This window comes from Panthera onca, chromosome B3 (genome assembly GCF_046562875.1).
Source record: "Panthera onca isolate mPanOnc1 chromosome B3, mPanOnc1 haplotype 2, whole genome shotgun sequence".
NCBI classification, from domain to species: domain Eukaryota; kingdom Metazoa; phylum Chordata; class Mammalia; order Carnivora; family Felidae; genus Panthera; species Panthera onca.
Window position 1 is genome coordinate 139,798,723 of NC_138344.1, and position 27,810 is coordinate 139,826,532.

A 27,810-nucleotide genomic window follows, 5' to 3' on the forward strand; every position below is an offset into this window, starting at 1 on the left:
CCTGGAGCCTGCTTCAGATTCTGTGTCTCCCTCTCTCTCTGCCCCTCCCCTACTCCCACTCTGTCTCTCTCTCTCTCTCTCTCTCTCAAAAATAAACTTTTTTATTTAATTAAAAAAATTTTTTACTCTTTTTTTGCACTTATTTATTTTTGAGAGACAGAGTGAGACAGAGCATGAGCCAGGGAGGGGCAGAGAGAGAAGGAGACACAGAACCTGAAGCAGGCTCCAGGCTCTGAGCTGTCAGCACAGAGCCCGACGCGGGACTCGAACCCATGAGCCGTGACATCATGACCTGAGCCAAAGTTGGACACTTAACTGACTGAGCCACCCAGGTGCCCCTCAAAAATAAACATTTAAATACATACATACATACATTTGGTTAGCATCTAAACTCCTACATTTTTTTTTTCAAATTTTCCAGAATATCTTCCTGAAAGAATATTAGCTTTAGGTAAATCCAAATTATTTTAGGGGCACCTGGGTGGCTCATTCAGTTGAGCATCTGACTCTAGATTTCAGCTCGGGTCATGATCTCATGGTTCGTGAGTTTGAGCCCTGAGTTGGGCTCCACTCTGAGCGTGGAGTCTGCTTAAGATTTTCTCTTGCCCTCTGCCCGTCTCGCCCAGACTCTCTGAAAGAAAAATTCCAAATATTTTAAAGTTGAATTTGTGGGGTTATTTCTGTACAAACTCTCTCCTAAATAAATACAAATGATTTTGCCCCCATTTCGAAAGTCTAACTAATCGAGGGTCAGCTAACTAACAAATCACCTTCCTGACCAAACAAAAATATCAGGGCTTCAGTTTCCACTTGGAGACCAGAAAGAATAACAGCCCAGTGAGGATCATGTTCAGAGATACCCCCGGTCTAAACAACCTCAGGAGAAGTCCCAGACGGAAGAGGCTTCCTCTGACATGAGGATTACAGGAGAGGATAAGCTAGTAATTAGGACACTTAGAGAAGGTGTAACACCATGTTTCTGGTAGGACACTTAGAGAAGGTTCTGGAATCGTCTGCTATAGACATCCGCTATGCAGTGGGGGGCAGCACAGTAGATCCCAAGCAGTGGCCCAGGAGGAACCACCGCCTCGAACTGGGCCTGGCTCTCTCCTCTCGTGCTCTTAGAACCCACCGGAGCTCTGGATTGCATGGACGAAGCCCCGCAAAGTTCCTCAGGGCCACCCCTGTGGTCTACCCAGGACAAACCGCAGCCAGCAGGAAGAGTGTGTGGAAATGTGCGGAAGCAGGAAACAGCCGCTGTGCCCCATGGGTTCTGAGCCTGCCCTGGTCCAGACACCATGGTCCCCGTCGCCCGAGCACCAGGCCAACCCCCCTCCCACCAGCACCCTGAGTTGGGTCCTCTATTTTCCCAATTTCACTGATTTAAGATCACGGGACTCAACAGAGTGACTCGCCCCAAATGACAGGTCTGTCCCCCGCCACCCCACCAGGTACAGACACCTGCCAAGTACACATGCTTGAGATTCAGGTGCTGAAGTGAGACCCCCAAACATCCATCATGTGGTAGCAAAATTCAGAAAGAACTTGTCAGTCACTAGCAGCCGCTGGCCTCTCTGACAGGACCCCCAGCCTGTCACCATGGGGCCCCTGCCCAGGCCTGCCCTGAGTGTGGGGAGCTGACACGTGTGAACTCAAGGCAGGGACCAGGCCTAGTTCTTCGGCGTCCTGGCCCTGGCCTGGCACGGAACAGAGCACTGAGCTCCTAAAATATATTGAATTGACTTCCGAGCAAAAAGAAGGTCTGTCTGCTGCCGGGCAGGTCTGGATGAGTTTTCCCACATTATCGGAGATTCCTGGTTCCTTCCCTTCTTGGCTGGTGAACTTGGGCCAGTCGGCTAGCCTCTCTCCTTCTCTTTTAGAGCAAAAGAAGCATTGTTTCCCTCAGGTAAGTTTTCCAACATCATCTTGGCTAAGCCTTCCAAGGAGACTTTGAACAGTTCTGGGCCTCGGTGTTTCTGGCCGACCTCCCGAGATGAGAATGAAATCTTTGAGGGCGTCCCTTGACGTGGTGGTGACGTTCAGCCAGCGTCCGCAAAGCCAGCTTCCGGCCAGAGCCAGGGTCGGAGGATGAGAAGCCAGCATCCCCAGCCTCCAGGAGATGCCCCCGCACCAGCTAGTCTGAACCCCTTCTTTCCCATCACAGGCCACAGGATGGGCTTGCCTACACGTCCATGCAACGCATATTTCTTGAGCAGCTACTTGTCCCAACCATGCAGGTGGACACACGGTTCCGTGTGCCTGGGGGGGTGGAGCGGGCAGGCTGCTGAGTGTGCAGGCCTCCCAGAGCCACAGGGCCCTTGCCCATGCAAAGAGGGTACCTGGACCTTCAGGAGGCAGAGGGCCCTCTTACAGTGTTGACACACTGTTTAGTTAAAGACTCCGACCCTTCCCAAGTCCTAGAATTTCAACCACGCTCATAACCACGCGTGGGATTGACCATGTGAGCTGTTGCTTTGCGGGCTGGTTTGAGGCGGAGGGAGGAGTGAGCGGTTTCACTGGATGAAGAATAAACGTGAGGCCGGAGTGGCCTGGAAGGGCACTGGTGAAGCAAGAATCCTGACACGGACCGGCTTCAGAGGCTTGTTTGTTACCAGGCCAGGGCTCCTGACCTTGGCTTTGCTGACACTGGGGGCTAGACGGCTCGTGGCTGTGGGGCTGTCCTGGGCCCTGGAGGGAGCTCACCAGCATCCCGGCCTCCACCCACTAGATGCCAGTAGCAGCCCTCCCCCAGCCGTGGCCACGAAAAAGTCTCCAGGCATCGTCGAAAGTCTCCTAGAGACAAAATCTTCCCGGGCCAAGAACACTGACCACTGCAGGCGAATGGCTGCAAGCATGGAGGGACAGTAGGTGGTGACCAGAAGGACCTGGACGGGCAAGGCTTCTGGAGAAGCCGTCGGGGACCCAACGCATACTTCCAAACTCCAATGCCTGGCGCGCAGTGGGCCCTCAGTGACCGGTGCTTTGGGAAGGAGGGCGGCTCCAAGATACTCAGAGGCTCGAAGCGTCAACACAATTGGCACTGGACAGGGCCGGGATCTTGTCCGGCCACCGTCCCCTGGGCTGGAGGCCATGGTGGGCACTACCTCGGAGGCCAGTCATGCTGGGTGGCTGTTTATCTCTGGACCCAGGGCTGCCTGCTGGGCGTATTAGAGGCCATGAAATAATGATGAGGCCTAGGAGGGGTAATTAAAAGCCACAGTGACATTGATCTGCTGAGATTTCCGAGAGAGCCCAGGGCACACGGGGCGACTCTCCATCTTACCTCATGCAGGCCCAGCCTGATTGGCCCCCTGGGCATTGCTGGGGCCGAGGAACCTCACCTGTGGCCGAGAGACTCCCAGGGCAGCAACCAGGCTGGCCTCAGAGGCTGTGCAAAACAGGAGCCTGGGCCTGGAGGGGGAGGCAGGGGCAGGGGTGGGAGGGAGGGGGGCCCAACTGCTGTGCTCAGCCCAGGAGAGGTAGGAGCCAGCGACTGCATTCAAGAACAGGTGCCCGTTCTGCAAGATCTCAGAGGTCAAGCTTTTCCCCTCCAGGCCCCGGGGACACACCAGGTAGAGAATCTGAGAGGCTCTGGGGCTGCGCTGCCTCTCTTGGTTCAAGGCACATCCATTTTTGCACTATGCACCTCCACTGCGACCAGAAAGGTTTTGATCTAGATGCTGCACGTTAAGCCAACAGTTATTTCCTGCAGTCTACCCCGGGCAGGGAACTGTGCACACTTTAAACAGATACGAACATCTAATATTTGCCTATACTCCTGTTTGCAAAGCTGGACACTTCGAGCCGAAGAATAATTGTTTTCTTGCTGCTATCGCTATGTATCAGTGACTTGCTCATCTGCTGTTGTTTCCGCTTTAGAAGTTTATTTTTGGGGATTTATTTTGAAACGGCGAGAGCAGGGGAGGGGCAGAGAGAGGGGGGGAGGGAGAGAATCCCAAGCAGGCTCCGCGCTGTTCTGAGCCGGGGTTCGTTCTCAAGAACCAAGAGATCGTGACCTGAGCCCAAATCAAGAGTCGGATGCTTAACCGACTGAGCCACCCTGGCGACCCTGCTGTTTTAGTTTTAGAACTGACCTAGTGAGTGGAGTAAATGTGAGCCCAGAGTGAGACAGCCCTGAGGCCTCGCCTTAGTTTTACCACTTGCTAACCCTCTGCTCTTGGGCAAAACTCTTCAAGACACTTGTTGGTACGTGGAGGTAAAAGCAGTCGACATCACTGTGGAAAAGGAGTGAACGAGATCATGTTTGTGCTGTCGCGAACGCTCAGGGTTCGAACACTCGTTGCTACGCGTTCAAGTCCTTCTGTGCCTGGGATCCTGACGTCCTCAAGGCCCTGGGATGTGGCTGCAGGTAGCCGTCTTACAGCTGAGACGGCAAATCCTTTCTGAGCTGGGGTTCCACGGGGGGACTCCACGTTCACCCCGTCTCGGGGAGGGCTACGGGGTGCTCACTCCGCAGGAAGCTTGGCTTCCCGTGGCTGCAGGGAGACCAGCAAGAGTCAGAGCCCTGCTCCAAAGCCCTGGGATCGCCTTCCTTCCTACCCGCCCGTGAACGTGAACTGGCATGCCTTGCCCCTGGTTACGTAATCACCGCCTTGGTATTCCTCTGTGCAAACCCGGCCTGTTTCTTTTTGGCTCTTTGCTGTGGCCACGTGGCCAGGGGGATGGGAGCCGCACCCCTGCTCTTCACACTGTAAAGGAAGTAGCAACCCTATCAGATAGGAGGAAGAGGTGTTCTTGGGGCTTTGACAAAATAGCCTCTCTCCCACGCGTGTGCAGTCCTGTGGTAAGATCACTGGTCTAAATATGGAGAGACTCTTACTCCTTTCTGGTAAGCGGCCTTGAGTCGGGTAAAAGATTCTTCCGGATTTTAGCGAGGATGCTCCGAATCAAAGTCTTCGAAAAAGCACTGTGTCCTTGTGATGCCCGCCTCCCTCCACCCTCCACATTTGTAACAAGGGTGGTACGTGAGCCTTGACGACAGACAGACAGCTCTGCATGGGATGGGACCCATCTGGAAACTTCTCCAATTTAAGCGCAAGACGCTGATCGGAGACAGGCTTGGAGAAACGCACGCCCATTTACTGAATGTCCAGGGTACACGCACCTGTCTGCTCAGTTAATAGAGGTTTGATCTGGTTGTTTCTAGATTCTTCCGGGTTATGACAATCATAGGCACTGTGTGTGGAACATTTACTGAGCATCAGACCCTGTGCTGGGCGTCTGTTGGGTCCAAGCTGCCTCTCCGGGAGGAGGTCAGGGTGAGTCCCCGTACCTACTGAGGCTGGGTGATGTGGCCATGAGAATAACATCAGGACCTGGCCAGGCTGACAGCAGTCTGCCCTCCACTGCTCTGTTAGAGAAACTTCTCTGTTCTGCACGCGTGTTCTACCTGCAAATGGCATCTAGTTTATAAAGTGAAACTGTTGCCATATGTGCTGTCTGTCACCTGGAAAAAAAGAAATAGTTTCTCTGGCCTCCTAGCCTTTCCTGGCCCATAACGTTATAGCCACAATTCGAAAAACCCATTTTCATTATTTATCTGGAGGCAAAATCTCACCTGAACGGACAGAGCGAATGGAAAGCTGTTTCTAGTCTTTTCTCTCCCCTCCCCACCCGCATCGCAGGACTATCCATACATTTTGCTGCAGAGATATTAACGCATTCTATCACGAGGTGCTGTCCCAGTGTCCTGTGGGGGGTGTTACATAGGGTACAATTACGAGATATGCTAACTTCCCCAAAAGTGCCAATTTTTGATTTCTGAAATACATCTGGCCTCAAGGCCCTTTTCAGTAAAGGGATCGTGAGCCCGGAGGTCAAATGTCGTATTGCCACCTCGGGGCTCTGTCCTGCCTGCGGGGCTGGGTGGTCGCAGGTGTGGGCGTGTGAGATCAGATCAACCTCAACCCCGATTCTGGTTTATGCAGCTGCCTGTGGCATCCTCAGAACGTGCGGCTCATGGGAGCCTCGGTTTCCCCAGTTTCAAGAGGAGTGGGCAAAAACACACCTCAGCAGCAGTGTCGTCGTGAGGCTGATATGGGCTGACGTGTGTGAGGATTCCAGGCTCCGGGGCTATTCTGGCACCGAAAGGCAGTTCGTGCTCCCTCCTGTGCTTTGTAACAGCTTCCAGACCTGATGCCAAGATGTGGCGAACCGTTCACTCTGACGTTCGCTGACCTCGACTTGGAATAGGATGTGGCCCCTGGGAGCCTGGGCTGAGGGAGGGGGCGGGTTACAGCGCACCTAGACCTGCAGAGGCCCTGGCAATCAGCAGGAGCCACAAAGACCTTTCCAGTATTAATTAGCTGTCCCCAGCCTAGTGCTGCCAGGGCTCTCAGCCTCCGGGGGAGCACTCAGGGATGCTGTGCTCGCAGAGGAGCTCAGCCCTGACCAGGAGAGCTGAGTAAATAGGGCAGAGTTGGGCTCCCCGGGAGCCACGGGTGATGATGTAAAGCTCTCCCTGTGCTCAGGTGCAAGACAGGCTCTGGGTGGATGGACCGGGGACGGTGACAAGGGAGCCCTCCCAGCTCAGTCTCCCGCTGCTGCCCCCACGCATGATGGCCCCTCCCCGCTCTGGTCCCTCTTCACCCCTGCTCCGTCTCTGTTGTTTCTTGCTTTTTCCTTCTGGGTAATTTCTCTGCCCCCACGATTCGGTCCCTCTTGGTCTCTCTCTGGGCGTGTTGTCTCACACCCAAGGGCACTTAGCTGCCCCCACGCACAGGCTCAGTGGACAGGATGACAAAGGTCCCATTCTCTTCTGCTGGGCCCAGGGTTCTCTCCAAAAAGAAGATTCATAGAAAGCAGGACGGCTTGTGTTTTCTGGGTGAATTTTCTACTTCATTTCAGACATGGGTATTCATTCAACAGATATTTACTGAGCACCTACTACTCACCAGGCACTGTTTTTTGTTTTTTGTTTTTTTTTTTTTTAATCTCAGGGATACAATAGTGAATAAAAGACAAAGTCCTTGCTCTACGGGTCTGCTGGGGTGGGGGCGGGGAGGTAGCAGAGAAATAAAGAAGTAAAAACTGGTATGAAGAAAAATAAACGTGGATAACAGCATAGACAATGCTGGTGGCAGGAGAGAATGATCAGGGGGTCTCTGCCAAGGGACTGAAGTCATCTGAGCCAAGTGACAGAGAAAAGCATGTCATTAACTGGGGTGAGGCAGAGAGAGCAGAAAGTTCAGTGACCCTGAGGCAGAAGCCTGCCCGGCATATTTAAGGAATATGAAGGACTATGCAAGGGAGGCAATGATAAAATATAGGGCCCGAGAAGCACAATATCTTTTCACCGAATCTTTGCAAACTTTCTTCTAGACGGAGATCACGAACCTCATTTTGCAAATGAGGAAATCTTGGATCAGAAAACTTTAAAAAGTTTGCCCAGTGTCGCAGAAACTAAGTAACAAAGCCGGATCCTAGCTCAAGCCTCCGAAGCACAAATCGCTTTCCACAATTCCTTTACAGAGCCGGAGGATTGAGGGTCAACTTCTAAGCCCCAGCCTCCCGCTAGCACCTTATCTATTAAGAGTTTGTAGGGACTCAGCAACTGTCCCTTGTAACAGGTGACCATCGTGAAAATCCAGGCCCCTTCTACTCAGAGGAGGCAGAGAGCATAAAGATAGGTTGAAATCTGACACCAAAAATAATAGGTGTCAATGAGGGAAACTGAGGCTTGGAGACGTCAAGCACCTTGTCCAGGGCCCTTTTCCATTAGCTGTGTTGCATGTTTCTAGAGTTCAGTGTAAAGGAAGATGTAAAAGCCAGAGCAGTCCAGAAGAAAATGTGGTTTTGTTTTCCTAGTCGTTGAAACGTTCCTGTTCTTGGATTGATTGGATTTCTGAGAAATCAACAATACCATTTAACTGACAAAGACCATTTTCCACCAAGAAAAACAAAAAAAAAAGTTATTTTAACCTCCCACCTGATTCTTTTTTTTCTTTAAGAGTAAAACGTGATTTTGAAAGAGTAATTACATATATTATATCACAGGAGTGGGAGGCAAGACGTGTCACTGAATCACCTGCTTCCTACAACTCCTCAATCAGTCCAGACACACGTGTGAGATGCACCTAAGTTTGATATCCATGCGGTGGGACCATTGCCTCGACTGGATTGTCACTTGGGGTGGGTGGGGATGGCGAGAGAGAAGAGCTTCCTGCCTAACTCTTCATCCTGACTCATGACGACCTGCTCTATGAACTCAGCGGGGGAAACATTCACTCACCGATTCATCCTTTCTTTCTCTCTCTCCCTGCCTTCCTCATTGTGCAAACTGGGTACCTATACTGGGTTCCGTGCCCCATGCTAATCTAAGAATCCTAAAACCAAAAAGACACAGTCCCTGATCTTTTTTTTTTTTTTTTTTTTTAATAAGTTGATTTGTGAGACACAGACTTGCATTCCCTCCCTGGAGGTACGTTCTAGCTATGCACCTACAGCTAATGTTACCCGAGTTCAGCCCACAGCAAGGGTCCAGCCCAAGGTAGTGCGGAAGGAGCCCAAGGCTGCTTATACTGTGAAGACTGGCGTGGAAAAGGGGGTCTGGCTTGTCCGGGAGCTCTGGCCCTATCCTGGGCCAGAAGGGTGCAGCCTCAGTCTGAGGGTCCGGGCGGGTCAGAGCAGGACAGAGGGGCCGGATGACGTCCATGGGAGCAGGCAGTGTTTCTCAGAGTGGATGCGTGAAAGGATACACATGATATCTCTACATGGAAATATTGATTATTTGAGACTCTGAAACCCCGACTGAGTCACATCCTCTGGTAGGAAACCCCCTACCCCAGTCCCTTTCTGGAGCACAGCCAAATCACTGGAAACAGACGAGGGGCCCCAGCACGGTAGTAGCATTTCCAGGATTTAGGTTCTGATCAGGTGTGCCCCAAATGGGCTTTAAAATCGTATTCTGACTCTTGGGGCTTTCTGAGGCCTTAAAAACCAAATGTTCCCAGAGGTGGGGTTGCTACCGAGGGTTATGGACTGCAGAAGTACATTGCTGTGGGGAGACCGGGCGAATGGGCGCGTTCTAGTCCCCAGTGTCCAATTAGATACAAGGCTTTGGGAAAATTGTACAACCTTTATGAGCCCGTCTTCTCATCCGTGAATAAAGCACTATTACCCACGCCACGCCATCTAAGTGTTCTAAAAAGTGAGTTCATGGATTACGAACGCTCTGTAGTCTGCCCTCCATATTATAAATATGAAAAAGTAGCATTATCTTAGGAAGAGATTGATATGATCATACCTAATATATGTGCCTTAGTATAGAAAATAAATAGATCTCTATATGCACTATTGTATGTGCTGATATATTCGATTTGACTTAAAGTGGGTCTTGAAGAATTATTTGAACTCTCATAGCTTTCTGATGGCCCTAGAACCAAATTAGTCAATGGCTATGATTGCCACGGGGAAAGATAATTTCGGGAATGATACGAATTGCAATATCAGTGCGTACCAGCTTGTTAATGAAACTTCAAAGTTGAAACCAAAGTAGCAGTCTGTAGATGGCTCCAGAGAAAAAGTCCCGTGTTTCCGCACATCTCCTTTCCGTCTTTAATGAATGCGTAACCTTCCCGCACTTGAACTTGGGCACCATGGCCAGTAGTCAATTTTCACTTTAGTTCACGTATTTTTTTTTCCTCCTTTTAATCCTGAAAATCTGTAGCCATGTCATCAGCTCCTTCTTAATTATACCATATTCTTTACATCTGTCCTGCTAAATAACTCTAATTGAAATAGCACCGGCATGAATTTTTGTAATGTTCCCCCCAAGACATCCCGAAAGTGACTCACGAGAAAACAGACTGAAGTCACAGCTGGAGGCACGTCAAGGATCATTTCCATTTTTACATGATTAATTTGAATTTAATATCTTAAATCAAAACCTGATTAATTTAAATAAAATTTTGATGGTGCCCTGCTTCTAATATACATTGCAGTAATTAGATTCGGCTTAATGTGATTTTTTTTTTACATAATTAAAAAAAAGGGGGAAGTCAAGTGTAACAATGCAATGTTGATACAAATCTGTCTAAATATATATAGGGGACTGAGGGTTTGGACATTACTCAGGTGAAGCGAGGACGGTTAATGAAGAGGGACATTAGTGTGCTGAGCATAGATACGATTAGTCCTTGTTTATCCCGTCCTTTAGTAAAGCCACTGATTATAAAATTAAAAGGAGAGAAATTTTTCATTCTTTTTAAAAAAAAAAAATTTTTTTAAGTAGGCTTCAAGCCCAGCATGGAGCCCAACACGGGGCTTGAACTCACAACCCTCAGATCAAGACCTGAGCTGAGCCCAAGAGTTGGAAGTTCAACTGGCTGAGCCACACAGGCGCCCGAAATTTTTCTTCTTAATAAATTAAAATTACAGTGGGACACAGCACCAAGAAATAAATAAATCATGGAGCATATGAATCTGACAAACTCCAAGGTTCATTTCCCCACTGCTAGACGTTGAGGGAACACTTCCTATGTCCCTAAAGGGGGGCAGACTCCGAAGCTACGTACGGGCGGGACAGGATGGACGGATGTGTGCACAGCCCCAGGCAAAGAAGGTGCCATGTGACTGCTTCCAGCCCCAAGCTTTGGGAACATGGCCCCTGGGCCATCCTCTGAGGACCTGGCTTTGCATGACCTGCCCCTCTTGGGAGTCTGGAGGGTGTTCCAAGCTTTTCATGAAAACCAGACTTGCATTCACCCCAATTCCAACTCGCCTGGGTTCGCATACCATGGAGGCCCCTAGAAGTAAATAAATGGCCATATCCAAACATTGTGACAGAGCGATCACTGTCTAGAGAGATCTAGTTCATACCTGGAAGGAAGCAATCAGATGAAAAAATCCTATGCAAGGTTTCTGAAAAATGTGTTTTCTATGCTCATTCTTTCCCCTAATTGGCTAAGTGATCCTAGGCCAGTCACTTCTCTTCTCAGACCAGTGTCCCCAGCTATGCAAACAACATAGACAAGGTCTGGGCAAGAGTGAGGGGCTCTAGCCAGCTTTCAGGATACTTGCCTTGAGAAGATGGGCCTCTGAGACCCTCTGTGAGCCACGGGACTGGGACAGATGCTCTGTGTCCTCCGCCATGTCAGTGCCCCACGGCTGAAGTCAAATGCCACTGTTCTAGTGAATTCCAGGACCCTTCTCCTCTAAGATGTTTATGGACTGTGTGACACCCAGATCCTGGGATGGCAAAGGAGGCACAGGCTTGAGGGCAGAGAAGGCAGGCTGAGAATCGGGTGGCTCAGTTCTACCTGCGATTTACTAAATTTTACTTCGGGAACCTTTGGAATATGCCTGAGGGAAAACTTTGACAACACTGCCTATGTGTTACACAGAAGAAAGGCCGCTTGTAGTGATAAAAATTGCTATTGTTGTCCAAATTTGAATTTAAAATTCCCTTTGAATTCATCGATGATCTTTCCTAGGGATCTGCTATGTGTGCAGCACTTCTGTGCATAGGGTCGTGAAAACCCCGTTCTCCCTGATTTAGAAACTGCAAAACAGTGCTCTCTGCCTGTAACATGCCTCCCACCATAAAGATTTATGACACCACTTCCCTTTCTCCTTTTCTCCTCCCTCCCTCCTTTCTTGCTTCCTCCCATTCATTCCTTCTTGTCGCCATGCAGTTCCAAAAGCGATCCACCCCGAAGTTTCTTCCAGACAACCTCTTCTCCACAGGGCTTCAGAGAAGAGAGGCATCACCGTGGGATGGGCGTGGGTCTGAGGGCAAGGGGGCAGGGACGAGGAGGAAACAGGACATACAGAGACTCGTGGCAAAATGTCTGCCCAGTTTTCAGCGGCCAAGGTTAACGCGTAGCTTCATGACAATCACTTAACTGTTCCTCCAAGGTCTTGATTTTGCACTTGTGTTGTGACTTTTCGCTGTGATTACGGTCTTTGGGAATTGTTTAATGTTTATTTACTTTTGAGAAGGAGGAGGAGGAGAGAGGGGGAGAGAGAGAGGGAGAGCGGGGGAGGACAGAGAGAGAGGGAGATACAGAATCGGAAGCAAGCTCCAGGCTCCGAGCTGTCAGGACAGAGCCCGACGCGGGGATCAAACCTACACACGGAAAAATCATGGCCTGAGCCAAAGTCGGACGCTCAACTGACTGAGCCACCCAGGTGCTCCTGTTTGGGAATTATCTGGGGCACAGCTGTGCCTCACGTCACAAAACGAAGGAAAACCTGGACTTGAGACTGTATCTTCAAGTCCTCATGTATGTAAAGGGAAGTCCATTCGGTCATTGACCTCAAGCCAAACCAGACTGAACACACTTGAAAGCCACTGTCAGACTTCCCGACAGCTTCCCTGTGGATTCTGTATTATCGAGTTACAGTAGCTGTCTACACTACTACCGATGATGATTATAATTATGATGGCTGTGTCCACATCCTGGATACCTACGTATGTAACACACTGTGCTCGTGATTTTTTGTACATTATCCCTAATCCCTTGGCATCTCTGTACATCTCTGTACATCTCTGTATTGGTCCAGCCATTTTATAGACTTGAAAACTGAGGCCCAAAGAAACCAAAAAAAAAAAAATATTTGGACCCCAGAAATCAGGATTCAAATCAACCTTGTTGACCCGTCGTTGTTCAGCTGGACCACGCTACTCTGTCGATCCCAGTGTGCAGATAACCGACCGGTCCCTCAAAGATCCTGGGCTGTACGGACCCCCTGACTTTGTGGTTTATCCAGCTTGTGCCTCACTAACCAACCCATCTTCTGATGGTTCCAGTTGACAGAAAGGAAAGAACTTAAATAAGAATTTCAAGGAAATCGCTGATTTATTATTCATCACAAAGGGTCTAACACAATGACTTTTTCATCTGACAGCCAGGACTTCTGATGACAATCAACAATTTAATTTCTTTCTAAATTTAGATTTTTTTTTTCTTTTTCTTCATCAAACACCAAAGCCGGCTAAAAATAGCTGAGCGTTGAATGTTAGAGGGGAGAATTGTACCGATTACAGGTTGTTGGTTTTTTTTTTTTTTTTAATGTCAAAGTTAAAGTCAAAACAAAATTAATCAGGAGGGGTTATCTATAATGAATCACAATTCAGCTAAGGAAGAAGGAGTGGGGGAGATATCTCTGCCAGCAGCTGAAGGAATGTTCTTTCAAAGAGCTACATTAGACTGTGGGCTCCCAGAGAAAGATTGTGGATCTTCCGTATTCAGCAGCATGAATCAAAACTCTTCGGCTCTGGTCTAACTTTCTTTATTACGACAAGGCAGCAGGGGTTGGGGTTTGTATGGGCTGTGATTTAAATAGTTAATTGAAAGGAAGCCATGGTGAGCCGTGTCTGGCTATAATATTACTGGGACAATCTTATCTGAGTTTACAGAGTTATTTCCAATTTGTAAATGCTGTATGCATTTCTTCTAGATAAAACACTCAAAAGCCCCAGACCTGAGTAAAGCAACCTTGCTGTTCTAGAGACTTCTCCACCTGCCCCCTTCTGTCTCTGCACCTCCCTCTGCTCTCTCTAGTGCCCTCCCCTCCTTCCCTTTCCTGTCTCTGCTAGGAAGTCATGCCATTACCCAAAGCCTCAACCTTAGGCAAATAAACTTAGTCATAGTGTCGTAGGATGAAGTGGAGACTTGTGCCTAAGCCCCAGTGGACAGAGAAAGCAGAGGGTCAGAGAGGGCCAGTGACGCGTCAAGACCTTATGATGATTGTAACATTGTTGGGGACAGAATCCAGCCTCTGCCCCTCCTAAGTTCCGTGTCCTTGGGTGGTTTGGAGGCCGCCAGAGGGGTAGACTTTTTATGGGATCCAATATGAGGTGGTGACATGAGATGACGTGTGTGACCATCAAAACCATCCACCCTACACAGTCCACTGACTACATTAATGTGACTACTTCTCCGGGGAATCTTTGCCCAGGAAGAAAAAAATAAACTCATGATGCACTCTAGGAACTTTCTGGAAAAGCCAGGCGGAAGAACATCGAACGATCCTGCTCTTTGAAGAGAGCATCACGTGATAGTTTGCTCCCCAAGACTCCACATCTTCATCAGGAGATGTCTGCCAATCCTAAGCTATACCTGAACCCTTTCCTTCTCCAGTCCTACTCAAGGCAGCACGTGGGAAGATCTACTTGATGCGAGACTCCAAAGCCCCATAAATATCTTGACAGCTGCCCCACTCCCTTCACCCACGCTAGCCACCCCTGGGACTGTGTCAAGGGAGTGCTCTCGGTACGAATGAACTCAGCGACATCAGACCAACAGGTTGTGTTTGGAGAGCCGGCATCCAGGGCCAGTAGGATGCCACGTGCTCTGTGCTTGCTGCAGACACAGCAAAGGGTCTGGATGATGTGAGCCCCCCGGAAGGCTAGATGTATTAGCCTCTCTGACCCTCTGTCTTCTCTGTCCAGTGGCGCTCAGGGACAAGTCTCCACTCGGTCAGAAAACGGTTATTCTAGGAGTTTCAACACCATCCCACCGAGCTTCTGATGAAGAAACAAACTCCGGTGGCTACTGTCTTGTGGGACACCCAAGGGTGGATTGGAAAAGACCACATTGTTTTCTGGTCCCCACCTGCCGGGTAGAAATGGCGCCGTGTCTCTCCTTCCTAAACTGGTCTCCTCATCTGTAAGGTGAGTAGGTGGCGGGGGATGCCTTTTGCAGAAGCCGGTTGGCCCTAGGGCTGCCCCTCCAGCCCTCACCTCTGCAGCCCATCACCCTCTCCTCTTCCGGGAACTTCACCTCTGCAAAGTCATCTCTTGCCCGAGATGCAAAGGAAGAGTATCTCCAGCTTTGTTTCTCTATTATAATAGATGTAAATTAATGTTTTGCCTTTGTTTGCCGCGGTAATCATAGAGGCAAGTATATATTCCTAACAGCTATCTTATTTTCAATTTGCAGAGCGTACTGTGCTTAATCCCATGAGGCAGCCGTGGCTCCAGATATGAATTTTAAAAGATAATTAGCCCAGTGCAGGATGTGGTCTCTGCGACAAGGAGCCCACACCGAAGCCTGGTCAGAGGGGTCCTCTGGGGGACCCAGTCAGGTCACGGTTCCCTGCCACCCCCCATGGTTTATTACTTTTTTTTCATCGCCACTGCCTTTGTGCGAACCAGCTGATTTGTTCATGAAAATTTAAATCATGTCCGTACTAGAACTGGGATTTCTTTTTGGGGCTGTTGTTTGAGGATTCTCACCCCTGCACCCCACCAATATTGCTTTTGACGATATTCATGGCAGGTGACAATTTACATTTTGTTTTCTTTTTTCTTTTTCTTTTTTCTCTAACTGATAGCACCAGGCCTGGACTGGTTATCAGTAATGTCTGATGCCCGTGGCAGATTAAGTGACCATCTATTAGCAAGAGCCTGAGAAGGTCGTAGGTCAGAAAGATGAATGTCCCGCCAGGCTCCCTTCATGGATTGTTCCTGGGTGAACTTGACCCCCAGCAGGAAATCAGTTATGAAGACAAGGGCAGAGTCGGACAGGCTGAGGAATCATGCCGGTTCTCCGGGATGCGTGGGATCTTAGTCTATGACGCATCCCACCCAGACGAGGCTGTAACTTGATTTCCCCACTTGCTCGACACGTGGGGGTAGAATTTCTGCGTAGCCAGCGCTGTGCGGAGCAGAGGAAGGCAGGGCAGGCTCCTTCTCTCAGAGACAGTCTGGGATGCCTTCCTGGAGGAGGGGCCACATGAACTGGCGTGAGCAGCTCCTGTATTTTAATCAGACCAGGCGACTTATCTGTTGTTATGATTCTCCCGGGAAAATGCAAACTAGAAGAGTGTATGGAATGTCAACCATATAGCAGGCACCTTCTTCCTTGCGTTTCCTCTGTATCAGCTCACCTAGTCCCCACCACCTGGGACTGGTTCTTATCTACAGATGAGGACACTGAGGCACAGAGGCCTAGCCAAGGTTCTCAGGGAGAAGGGGCAAGGTCAGGATTTGAACCCCGGCAGTTTTGCGGCAGAGACCCTGCTCTGCTCGGTGACTGGGGTGGGGGTGGGGAACCCTGCCCCATAGCAGCGCTCCCAAGCTGAAAAGCCTCCCCTAACCTAAGGAGCCAATTGTGTCCCCCGGGGGCCTCTGCTGAGAACGTGCATCAGTCAACACAGTTCACAGTCAACCTTGGGCGCCTCGTACGGTCAAAGAGCTGAGCACAAGTGTAATGATTTGCTTTAATTTAAATCAGGTTGGTTAACAAAAAATTTCCCCTTTATCACATAAGTGAGGGGACTTCCCTTCTAATGAGGAAAATGTCATTTCGTCTTCAATTCTTAGAGTTCATGGAACCTTGTGCTGCTGGAAAAGTGTGTAATTGTGTGTGTGTGTGTGTGTGTGTGTGCATGTGCGTGTTTCTGTATGCATGTGAATATTTGTGTGCACGTGTGTGTGCATGTATGTGTGCGTATACACACACAGGCTTCCAGCAACACGAATATTCATATCTACATGAAGAGTTTCAGACAGACTTCAGAAGGATTGAGCAGGTTTTGAAATTTGTTCTGACTCGTCCCTGGCATTTGCCTGAAGTGTGACCTGCTCGGAGATTTCCTCCTGGGTATTTCTGATTTTCGATTTAATGTGGTCGCATAGGGCGCTTTGTTTTCCAATGGCTGTAAAAAAAAATATTTAATAAGAACTATTTCCTGAAGCCCTCTGGAAGGTAAATGAAAGAGAGTTCTAGAGTGCTTTGGAGCATTCCTGCCTCCAGCTAGATCCAGAAAAGGCTGGTAGCCTTGCTGGACACATTTCCGCCGAACAAAAACGGTGGCTTCGAGTTAGGACCGTGTCATAGGTGAAACCTGAACTATTAATCGGCAGCCTCCCTCAGAATCTTTGTCTCATATTTAAATATGCCTTATTATGGAGAGCTTATGAGAGGGTACGCAGAATGCCACAGGAAAACCAGGCCCCCAAATAAGGAACCAGCCTCCACATGGTGAAACCCTGTCTGGTGTGGCAAAAGTTGCATGCCTCCATGTCATGGAGTTTTATCGTGAATAACCAGGTAATTCAGTAAGACCAGGTCCCAGTCTGGACCAGAGAGCTTGGTTATCAAGTTTGTTGCTTGCACTGGGGGTTAATTTTGCAAACAATGTTGGCTCCCACGTGTATCCTGGTGCTTAATCAAAGGAATGAGCACTCTGTCTAGATATGGTTTCTCTGCAGAGAAGCTCTGGGTGTGTGTGTGCAAGACAAGAGTGCAAAAGGGTGGAGCAAGGGCCACGAGACGAGTGTCAACAATCTGTCCTCGCAAAAGGACTGAACCTCCAGCTCCGGTACATACTGATGGTCAGTCAAGTCTCACAGCGCCTCCTTTCTGCCTCTCCAATTGGCCTGGGAAGCATGGCCAGGACAAGGGTCATTCACAATACTTGTTTTACCCGTTTCGTATCTTAAATTCCACATATCAGTGAAATCATACGGGATTTGTCTTTGTCTGCCTGGCTTATTTCGCTTCGCATTATAGTCTGTAGCTCCCTCGGTGTCCTTACAAATGGCAAGATTTCGGGGCGCCTGGGTGGCTCAGTCAGTTAAGCCGCCGACTTCGGCTCAGGTCATGATCTCGCGGTCCGTGAGTTCAAGCCCCGCATCGGGCACTGTGTTGACAGCTCAGAGCCTGGAGCCTGTTTCGGATTCTGCGTCTCCCTCTCTCTGGCCCTCCCCCGTTCATGCTCTGTCTCTCTGTCTCAAAAATAAATAAACGTCAAAAAAAACAAATGGCAAGATTTCATTCGTGTTCGTGGCTGACTAATACTCCGTGGTCTATATATACCGTATCGTCTTTATCCATTCCTTGGCTGATGGACATTTGGGCTGCTTCTTCCATAGTTTGGCTACTGTAAATAACGCTGCTATAAACATAGGGAAGCATGGATCCCTTTGTTTCCTGCTTTTGGGATGAATACCCGGCAGTGTGATTACTGAATTGTAGGGTAGTTCTATTTTTCACTTTTTGAGGTTACCAGATGGGAGGAGGGTGGGGGGTACATGAAAAAGGTGATGGGGATTAAGGAGAGCACTTGTGCTGAGTTCTGGGTGATGTATGGGATGGTTGAATCACTGTACTACATGCCTGAAACTAATATAACACTGTATTTTAACTATGCTGGAATTAAAAGAAAAAACTACCTTCAAAAAGCCTGCCCTTACAATAAAAGGCACTGTGGTCTGTGACAAAGGACAGGCCTCCCACCTGACCTAAGGACAGGTCCCTGGGACGCTGTCAGCCCCCGGGAAGATTTCTTTTAGGGCTGTTTCCTATATACCTAAACACCTGGGAGCACACTGTGCGAGTCTGTGACTTTCCCCACCCATATCATAAGAAGGTGAGTGAAGGTTAAAGCCATCTGTGGTCACAAAACCAGACCTGTTTCCTGCCACCGTGCTCCCCTCCTCCACCCTGGATGGATTTTCACTCAACTTTGATGAAAATAACGAGGAGGTCCTGAAGGTCTCATTGGAAGACCCTCCTTAGGAAGCCCAAAATTTCCTGTGCAGCCAAGGATCCCAGAATTCTTGGTGGGCACACCTGCCCACGAGTCCCCCGCAGCAGAAACTGGGCTTGTCTGAGGGTTAAATGCGTTAAGGCACCGAGGTGTTCTTGGAAGAGTTCTGAGCACATCGAAAATGCTCCGCGAGCATCACCTTCTTTAGTATTTGAAAGGATTCGGAGATCAATTCTTTGTCACTCTACCTTAGAATGCACCCTTCTTTTATAGCTCTCTTGCCACAAAAAGTGTTCTCTTCCTTCGAAAATATCTTTTATTTCTACGTGTCTTGAAGTTGAATCGTAGCAAACCAAAGCAGTTGTTACTTACAGCTACAGAAACACCAGATAACAGATTAACTCCCCCGACCCCTTTTCTTCTAGAAGGTGGCTAGCTACTGACATCCAGACCTCTGATTTTTTTTTTTCACCTATGCACATTCAGCGGGCCAGAGGAGAATAAAAGAGTCTAATGGAACCAAACTTGGCTCTCCTTGGTTTTTCAGCCATTTGCTCTGGTTTCCCAACTGATAAAACAAAAACAAAAACAAAAACAAAAAACTTACTGAAAATTTTGTGTTTTTTTGTTTTGTTTGTTTGTCGATGAAAACAGTGTCATGCCAGCCAAAAAGCCTGCCTTTGTCCACTATGATGGTGGGAAGTCCAACACACTGGTAGGCTGAAAGTTGTTCACACTAGTCCCCATGGGCCATGAGAGCAGGGAGATTGTCTTCCTCACTGGTGGGTGCCAGCACCTGTTGATGAAAGTAGCCTCACAGGCTGGGAGGCATAAATCCTTGCTTACAAGGAAAAATGATTTAAATAGCAAGACCTGGTCCCCAGAATTACTTCTAATTTTTAACACTGTTTCTCAAGGGCCAGGCCACTGTTGGCCCTTCTTAGAAATTCTCACCGATCTTGAAAGTATGATATAGTAAACTTTCTCAGAAGACTGAATTTGGTAATTGCAAGGATTTCTGATATGATCTCCTTTGCACTTAATACCAGTGGATTCCTATAGCATTGATCAATCACCATCACAGAACTGAGGCATCCTTATTTTGTTGTCCAATTATGTTCATTCTTAAGCCTTTAATCACAGTGGCAGGGAACTGTGTTCTTCCTATCCATAGAGTAGGTCTGGGACTTAGTCAAGGGTTTATATTTATTGATAGAATCGTAGAAAGGAAGGAAGGAGAGAGGGAGGGAGGAAACACGAATGGAAGGAAGGAAACAGGGATCATAAATTTGTGTCAGGAGTGAACTTCTGAGCAACTTCCCTGATGATGAGTTGAACAGCCTCCGGTCAAGGAGGACTGGTTAGTGTGTGAACACATGGGTTTGAGTCTACGATTCTGAAAATTCCCAACAAATTTTAATTAGGGGCTGCAATCTCAACCTCTGTGCCAAGTGCTGGAGAAGTGTTGTGCATTAGTACCCTTGACCTTAGGGCTCAAGTGTTGGGGTGCAGCTTCCATAGGCCTCCCCCATAGTCCATCCCACCAAGCAGCTGCCTAGGTGAGTGAGGGAGCATTTGTGTTTATGTGAGGAAAGTGGAGACACCAGCTGAGTGGCCTCGAGCAAAGCTTTTAAGACCATGTATGAATACGCGAGAACACCTGCTGAAGAGCTCAGTCTTATATAATTAAGAGGAATTATTACATAAATTATGGTATGGTCACATGTATTAACCATTCTTTATAGTATAGATTTTTTATATCTACATTTTCACCTGATCAAGAGAACCTCTCTTGAAATGCAAGAGAAAATGTTCCCTAACCTTGTTTGAATGTCTCCAGACAGTTTGCCACCTCAGGAGGGGGCAGTCTTAGGGAGCAACGGACAGCTCTAGAGGAAATCCTTTCTGGCATTATGCTGACAATGGTCTCCTCGTCATTCTCATCCAGCTCTGCGTGACCACACATTCTGTAACTTTGAATCTTTTACAGGAGGCTGGAGAGTCCGGTCTCCCCAGTGGAACAGTTATTTTATGGGTCACCTTTGCCATTGGTCTCAGCTGAGGAGATGGGGTCTTAGCGAATTCAGGGGTAACAAGTCAAGGGTGCTCTGGGTGAGGGGAGGCAGGGAATAGACCCTGCTTCTGACTTGAGTTTTATGGGTACAGTAGATTATGAGCCTATAATGTCTGGGAGCCTGGATAGAGCCTAAAATCGATGTCCTCTTCTGGAGTGTAGGTCAATAACACTGCCCAGCCTACGAAGGTAGGAGGTCAGGAAAATCTCTGGTCACATCCTGTTCCCACCACCGAGGTCCTGCTCCCCTTGTCGGTGTAACTATACCTCCAAAAGGAAGAGAGCAGTGGCCTCGTTCAGCGACCTAGGAAGACCATTAGAACAACACAAATGAGATAAGGTGTGCGGAAATGTGACAGATGAAGCCAACATTCGAGAGTCTTAGCTACTTCGGAGTGTCGGCTCCCGCCTCATACTTTCCCAACCACCCTGCGCGAATCCCAAGCCTGTGCGTCTTCCAGCACGGACGGCAAGCGGGAGCAGGTCTTTGCAAAACAAGACAACAGGCCCTGCAGTGGAACAGCACTTCACTGTTTACACGGCAGCTGCACACAAATTGCACCCTCACACTGCAGCCTTACAGCTTCCTTGAGGCATGGGGAGTGGACACCGTTGTTATCTTTATCTTATTTTTGTCCAGGAGTAAAATGGAGTCTCAGGAGAATTAGGGACTTTTCCCAGGTTCCGCTAGTGGGAAATGGTACCTAGATGTCCAGCATCCTCAGTTTTCATCGAGAAAATTTCTTTTCTGCAGCTGGACCAGCCACGCATACTCTCCTTCCCTGCTGTGGGTGGAGTCTCTCTGTCTTCCGCCATGGCTAAGAGGGAATGAGCGCTCTCTGACTCTTTGGCCACCTTTCTGTCTCCCAACTTGGACATCCAACTTTGCTCTGGCCACACTCAGGGCTCTAAGCTCGACCTCCTCGTCTGAAGGCCCAGGGGAGCTGCGGTGAGTTCCCAGCCAAGATCCCAGGATCCCTCATTCAGCTTTAGCGTGGCTCTTAAGACGAGGTTGTCCTCTTCTTTGTCTCTCCTCCTTGGCCCACATGTTGTGTTTTCTTCCCCATAGAAAATCTCCTTATAGCTTACTGACCCTTGAAACAAGCCAGTAGTTCCCTTGATCAAATGGTTGCCTACCAAGGACTGCATTGACCTAGGCATTGTGTAGACAAAGAAACGGAAGGCAGTGACCAGGTTTTATCCTTGCCTCATGACTCCCATCTATCTTAAGAGATTCTTTGATGACCTCTAGCAATCTCATCTGTCTGTCTGATTCCCGTACCTATGGCTCACTAATAAGCCTCCTGTTCTTTTGGGTAGGACAGAGCTTTCAAATGGGACAGAACTCCAGAGTCCTTCTGGCCTTGGGGAGTTATTTGCCTTGTTAGGGACCCCCTCTTTCAGAAGCTCCATTGCACGGGCTCTGTCAGTAAGTGTCTTCACAGGAAGACTCTCTCCCAGCCACACCCTGGCACCCTTGGTCTGTTGAACAGTTTCCTGTGACCTCGCACTCACTGTACTTCCGGACCCGCTCCTGGTCTTAAAATTTCAACCCATATTTACTGCAACCTGACAATTTGGGGATAGGAGAGGAAGAAAACAGAGCACCTGCCATAGAGCAATGTGAGGGAACATCTACTGGGGGGCTTGCAACATCTTTTGGTAAATAGCCGGAGGACTCCTTGCCACTTCTCCTGTGAGACAGGCATCTTGCCTGAGAAGACCCAAGCTTTGGAGTCATGTGGGGGAAAAAATAGCTCCAAGTATATCTCTTTTCTTTTAAGGGTGTCACAAGAAAAATACAGTCCCGCATAAAAGGAAGAAGACAAAAATGAAAACAAGCAGTGAGAGACAACATCCGCTCTCGTTTCAATTTCCTGGAAGCGGAATGTGGTTGGGCAGATGGTGCTCTTTTGTTTCACTAGAAGAAACGATAAGATGTAAATATGCACGGCCATATTCAGCAGTGCCGGATGGGGAAGGGTCGCTTCTTGCATGTGCTTGCTAATTTCTAGGCTCATTGGAGGCTTTCTTCTCCGAGTGGAGTTGGCCATCCCTCTGAGTTCCCAGATATTGCCTTTGACTGATTGCTCTCCGCAGGGCCTCCAGAGTTGTCTAGTGTTCCTTCATTGGGCCACCGGGGAGTCTGTGAACTCCCTTACATTTTTGGAAAAAAGTCGTAGGTTTGCGCATTTCCTAGAGTGGCTTCGACATCTTCTGAGTGGCTGGCAAATGACTCACTACCCGTTGCCTTCTTGTCTCCTCACTCCTTGTCACCGGTTCGTCTGAGGCTCCAGGTGGCTGTACAGAACTGTTGAATACCATTGCCCCACATTTGTGTTGCATTGTAGACTTTTCAAAGTTCTTTCACTGAAAAAAAAAAAATAGATATCTTGTTTGACTCAGTGACAGGAACAATTACCAGTAGCCCCATTTCACAGCTGAGAAAATGAAACTCGGAGCTGGGACTCGGCTAGTTTGCAGGCACGTGTGTGTCGGGCAGAAGTAGAGCAAAAGCCCTCCTCGTCGCTCTCGTGTTTCCTAGTCCGGGATCCTTCCACCCCTACTTGCATCCTCACCTTGGGAGCTTGGCCAAAAACAGAATGGCCATTGGTATTTGATATCATTGAAGAAGGAGCGCATTGGAGCCTAGGCCCTGTAGGGAATGAAAAAGGGAACATAAAACTAGAAATCACTGTGCTTCTCATTCTACTCCATTATATGCATGCTTGATTGCCTCGCGAGGTTATTTTGGAACAAAACTAAGTTATCCATCTCTATATATTCAGCGCCTAAACAAACAGTACCTTCTGGTACAAAGTAGATGCTCAAATGTTGGAGTTACGAATGAGGGATTGAAAGTATGAATGAGGTACTCGGTGCACAAGGAATAAATGGCCCGGTCTCCAGAGACCTACCACAGTTCCAACATGCATTCCTGGACTGGCCTTGGCTGAAGTTCTCGAGATGATCATCCGTAATTCCAGGAGGAGGGCAAAGCCTGCTGGCGGACGTTTGCTTGGTCAATGAATTATAAAGCTCATTCATACAGAGGCCTCCATCTTCCGTGGCCCCCTATCGGCAGTCTCCACACCATCCCATCCAGACACCAACATCCAACTAGCTGTCTAGGTTGCTAAGCCTAGCGCTTTGTTCTTAAGCTGTTCTTAAGACAGCCTCACACGCCAGGCACCAAGAGAAAGAGAGAGGAGTCTTTTTCCCCCACTGGAAACTAAAAGTCCGCTACCAAAACCCAACAGTCAAAGATGGATGGGACGGGGCTCTGACGGCATGCCCCAGAGAGTTCCAGAGAGTAAGGCACGCATCATGGGAGAATGCCGCACTGAGTGCGTGGTGAGTCTGGATTCCAAATGAAATAGAACTCAGGTAGATGGTACACAAGAGTTTCAAGGGGCATCATACTAACCCCACTCTGACCCCTGGATCCAGCAGGAACCACAGTTGAGCTCCTTTTGTTCACACAGAGATGGGAGGATCAGTTTTACACATTTATGACGTGTTTGTGAAAACAATGATTTTTAAATTTTATTTATTTTACTTTTTATTTATTTTTGAGAGAGAGAGAGAGAGAGAGAGAGAGAGAGAGAGACAAGCCTCTCTGGGGGAGGGGCAGAGAGAGAGAGGGAGACACAGAATCAGGTTCCAGGCTCTGAGCTGTCAGTACAGAGCCCGACGCGGGGCTCAAACCCACACACCGTGAGATCGTGACCTGAGCTGAAGTCAAGATGCTTAACCGACTGAGCCACCCAGGGACCCCACTATTTTTATGATTTTTTAGTATTATATGTTGCAGACTAAATTTCTAAAAACAGAACCCCAATTAAGGAATCTTATATGTTTTAAAAGTTTACAACGTGTTCTTCTACAAATGATCAGAGTAGACCTTTCACCGCAGCAGGATGGGGTCACCTACGTGAAATTGGGGGTGAGAAACCCTGGGAGTGGGGCATGCTGTTTTAAATCTCTCCACGTGGGAAGTTGGCTAGAGGACACGGACGGTTAGGCAAAGGTGTATTTTGTTAAAGAGACTTTGCATTAAAAAAAGAAAGCTTCCAGGTTTGTAGGTCACCCCTCCATCACCTCACAGGTGTTGCACCTGAAGGTAGCACGTCAATGGATCTAGGTAGTTATTTGGTACCAATAGGCATGGACACCCATTGGGCATATCCCAACATTCTTCTGTTTCTGAGGGACGACTTTTTTCCCCTGATGAACCAGTTGCCTGGATAATTTGAAAGACAAATCTAAAGCACCTGGCCCACATTCTAGGCTGTAGATCTACAAGGACAGAGTCTGGGACCTGATCAAGATGAACCTTTTGAAAGAGGATTTTCAGAGACCTAGCAATCTGGAAAGTGGAGGGGCATAGACTAGAGCTTTTGAACTCTCTCTCCTAGGGAAATAATGTTGGAAAAGCAGACGTCTTAGAAAACATCTTTTCAAAACATTTGCTGCTGAACTTTCAGATGATTTCTAGGGAGTTCCCAGAGCTACAGTGAAGGGGCACTGAAAATGAAGATGTCGTGGAAATAAGCCCCCACCACTGTGACACAGAGACAGGCTCTCAAAATGGCTACATCATGGAGATAAATTCCCATCATCTGACACGGAGACAGGCTCCCCAAATCTTACAACCTTGAGACTGTATTTGTCCCTGAGAACCACTCAGTGAGCTAACATGTCACATGTCCCCCACAAATGTACAGAAAGGAAATTGAGGGACTGTCATCCCTTCTTGTTTATGACCTATATTCTCCAAACCACCTTAGTAAACAATGGCTTATTTTCATAAAATGATTGTTTAAAACGATCCTCAATGACCCCCCCCCCCAGTTTTAATCCCATAGGCAATGACTTCCAAACAGTTGTCTTCCCAAAGATTAAATATATATATATATATATATATATATATATATATTTTTTTGGGGGGGGTGGAATATTGATAATTGGAAAACATAGGTTCTAGAGCTTTGGCTTGATCTCAGTCACCAGCCCAGAATCTGTTTCCTCGTCTGTATGCTGGGGTAATAAAGTCCATTTTGCGTAGCTTAAAAGGTCATTGTGGTCACCGAACAAAATGTTGAATCCTGTTTCAACTATGCAAATACATATTAAATATTAAACACCTACTCTGTGTCAGGACCCACACTAGACTCTGGAAGAACAGTGATGAAAAAGACCCCCTCCTACTCCAAACAAAGCTGACGGGCTAATGGTGGACACAGACATTAAACACATACCTGTATGGGTAAGGGATGTGCTGGAAGGACAAGTATGGGAGTCACAAGAGGAAGTACGGGGTCACGATAGGAAGCGGAGAGGGTGTCAACAACATCGGGAAGAGGAAGCTGGGAAACTTGCCATGAGGAAAGTGAAGTTTGAGCTGCAAGACTCAAGTATAGGAACATAAAGCTGTATTCTTAGCCTGTGCTAGTGTTAGTCTTAGAATCAGTATTGGCATTCTGTTAGCATAAAGATCTGTATGATCTCAGTAGCCTGTTCTGGCAATGCTCCGAGCGTCTTCCAATATGGGCAAGGGAGCAAACAGCATATTGTCTGATCTTCCCAGCCCCGTATCAACATAGATGTTTAAGATTTAGAAGATTCAGGGTGGCCGGTTGGATGTCTGTGGTTGGAACCACCCACTCCTCATTGGCATTTTCCCGGCCGCACTTCTGGAAGGGAGAAAGAAAAGAAAATGTTGCAGGCACCCACACTCCCAAAAGGAAGAAACATGTCAGTTGTACCCACTCATGTTGTCTCTGCTTTAGTGACGGGCAGAAGAACTCCCACTCCTGATGCCCCAAACTCCGCAAGGAAAGGCATGCTGGTGTTGCCCATATGCTCAACGAAGCCTTGGGAGGTGGGTCAGGAGGCCCCTCCCGATGTCTCCAAGAGAGGATGAAAAAGAGAAGGTCTAAGTCGGTTATAATGAGCCCGTGTCAATTTCGTCTTCTGGACTAGGAGGTTCTTGAGGTCGGGGATAACCAGGACTTAGTCACCTCTGTAACTCCACTGGGAGCCACGGGGTCTGGCCCAAAGTAGAGCTTTCATACAGACACAACAACAGCACAATTGTGTCGCTATTGTTGGACTGAATCTGACACGTGGCAAATGAAAGCATGGATCAGAAACAGATCCAGAAGAGACATTTTATTTTAGAAGAGTAAGTTTTTCAGGGGCGCCTGGGTGGCTCAATCAGTTGGGCGTCCGACTTCGGCTCAGGTCATGATCTCACGCTTCGTGGGTTCGAGCCCCGCGTCAGGCTTTGTGCTGACAGCTCGGAGCCTGGAGCCTGCTTCGGATTCTTTGTCTCCCTCTCTCTCTGACCCTCCCCCACTCACGCTCTGTCTCTGTCTCTCTCTCAAAAAAAAAAAAAAAATAAAATAAAAAAACATAAAACAAAGAAGTTTTTCAGGAAAATTGGTTCATATATATTATCAAAGCTCTAGTCAATGTGAAAAGCTCCTTGAGGGGTGCCTGGATGGCTCAGCTGGCTGATGATTCCAACTCAGGTCATGCTCCCAGGAACCTGGGATTGAGGCCCAAGTCAGACCACACTCTGAGTATGGAGTTTGCTTGGGATTCTGTCTCTCTCTCTCTCTCTCTCTCGCTCCCTCTATATCTCTCAAAAAAAAAAAAAATTATATGTGGGGTGCCTGTGTGGCTCAGTAAGGTACACTTTAACTCTTGATTTCGGCTGAGGCCATGATCTCAAGGTCGGTGAGACTGAGCCCCGTGTCGGGCTCTGTGTCGACATCATGGAGCCTATTTGGCATTCTCTCTCTCTCTCTCTCTCTCTTGCTCTCTCTCTCGCTCTCTCTCTCTCCCTCTGTCTCCGCCAACCCCTCTGCTTATGTGTGCTCTCACTCTCTCTCTCTCAAAATAAATAAATAAACTTTGAAAAAAGTTTCTTGAACAAGGCAGCCAAACAAACAACAGAAACCCGAAATTAAAGTATGTGTAAGCTCACATCCCTTAGAGATACACAGTGTTAGTATTATATGAGCAGGGACTGAGGAGGTGGGGACAGGGTGCAGACAGTAGGATAGGCAGACCCAGCTCCCAAGGCCATCCCAGCAATGCTGATGTGGCTACCCGAGGCTGGCCAAAGCTCCCGAACTTCTGAACAGGCTAAGGGTCCATGTCTGTCATTTGGCTCCTGGGAACATGTTGATGGTTAGGGTGTCTTCCTAATCAGAACTGGACCGAGGGGCGCCCGCATGGCTCAGTTGGTTAAGTGTCAGTTGGCT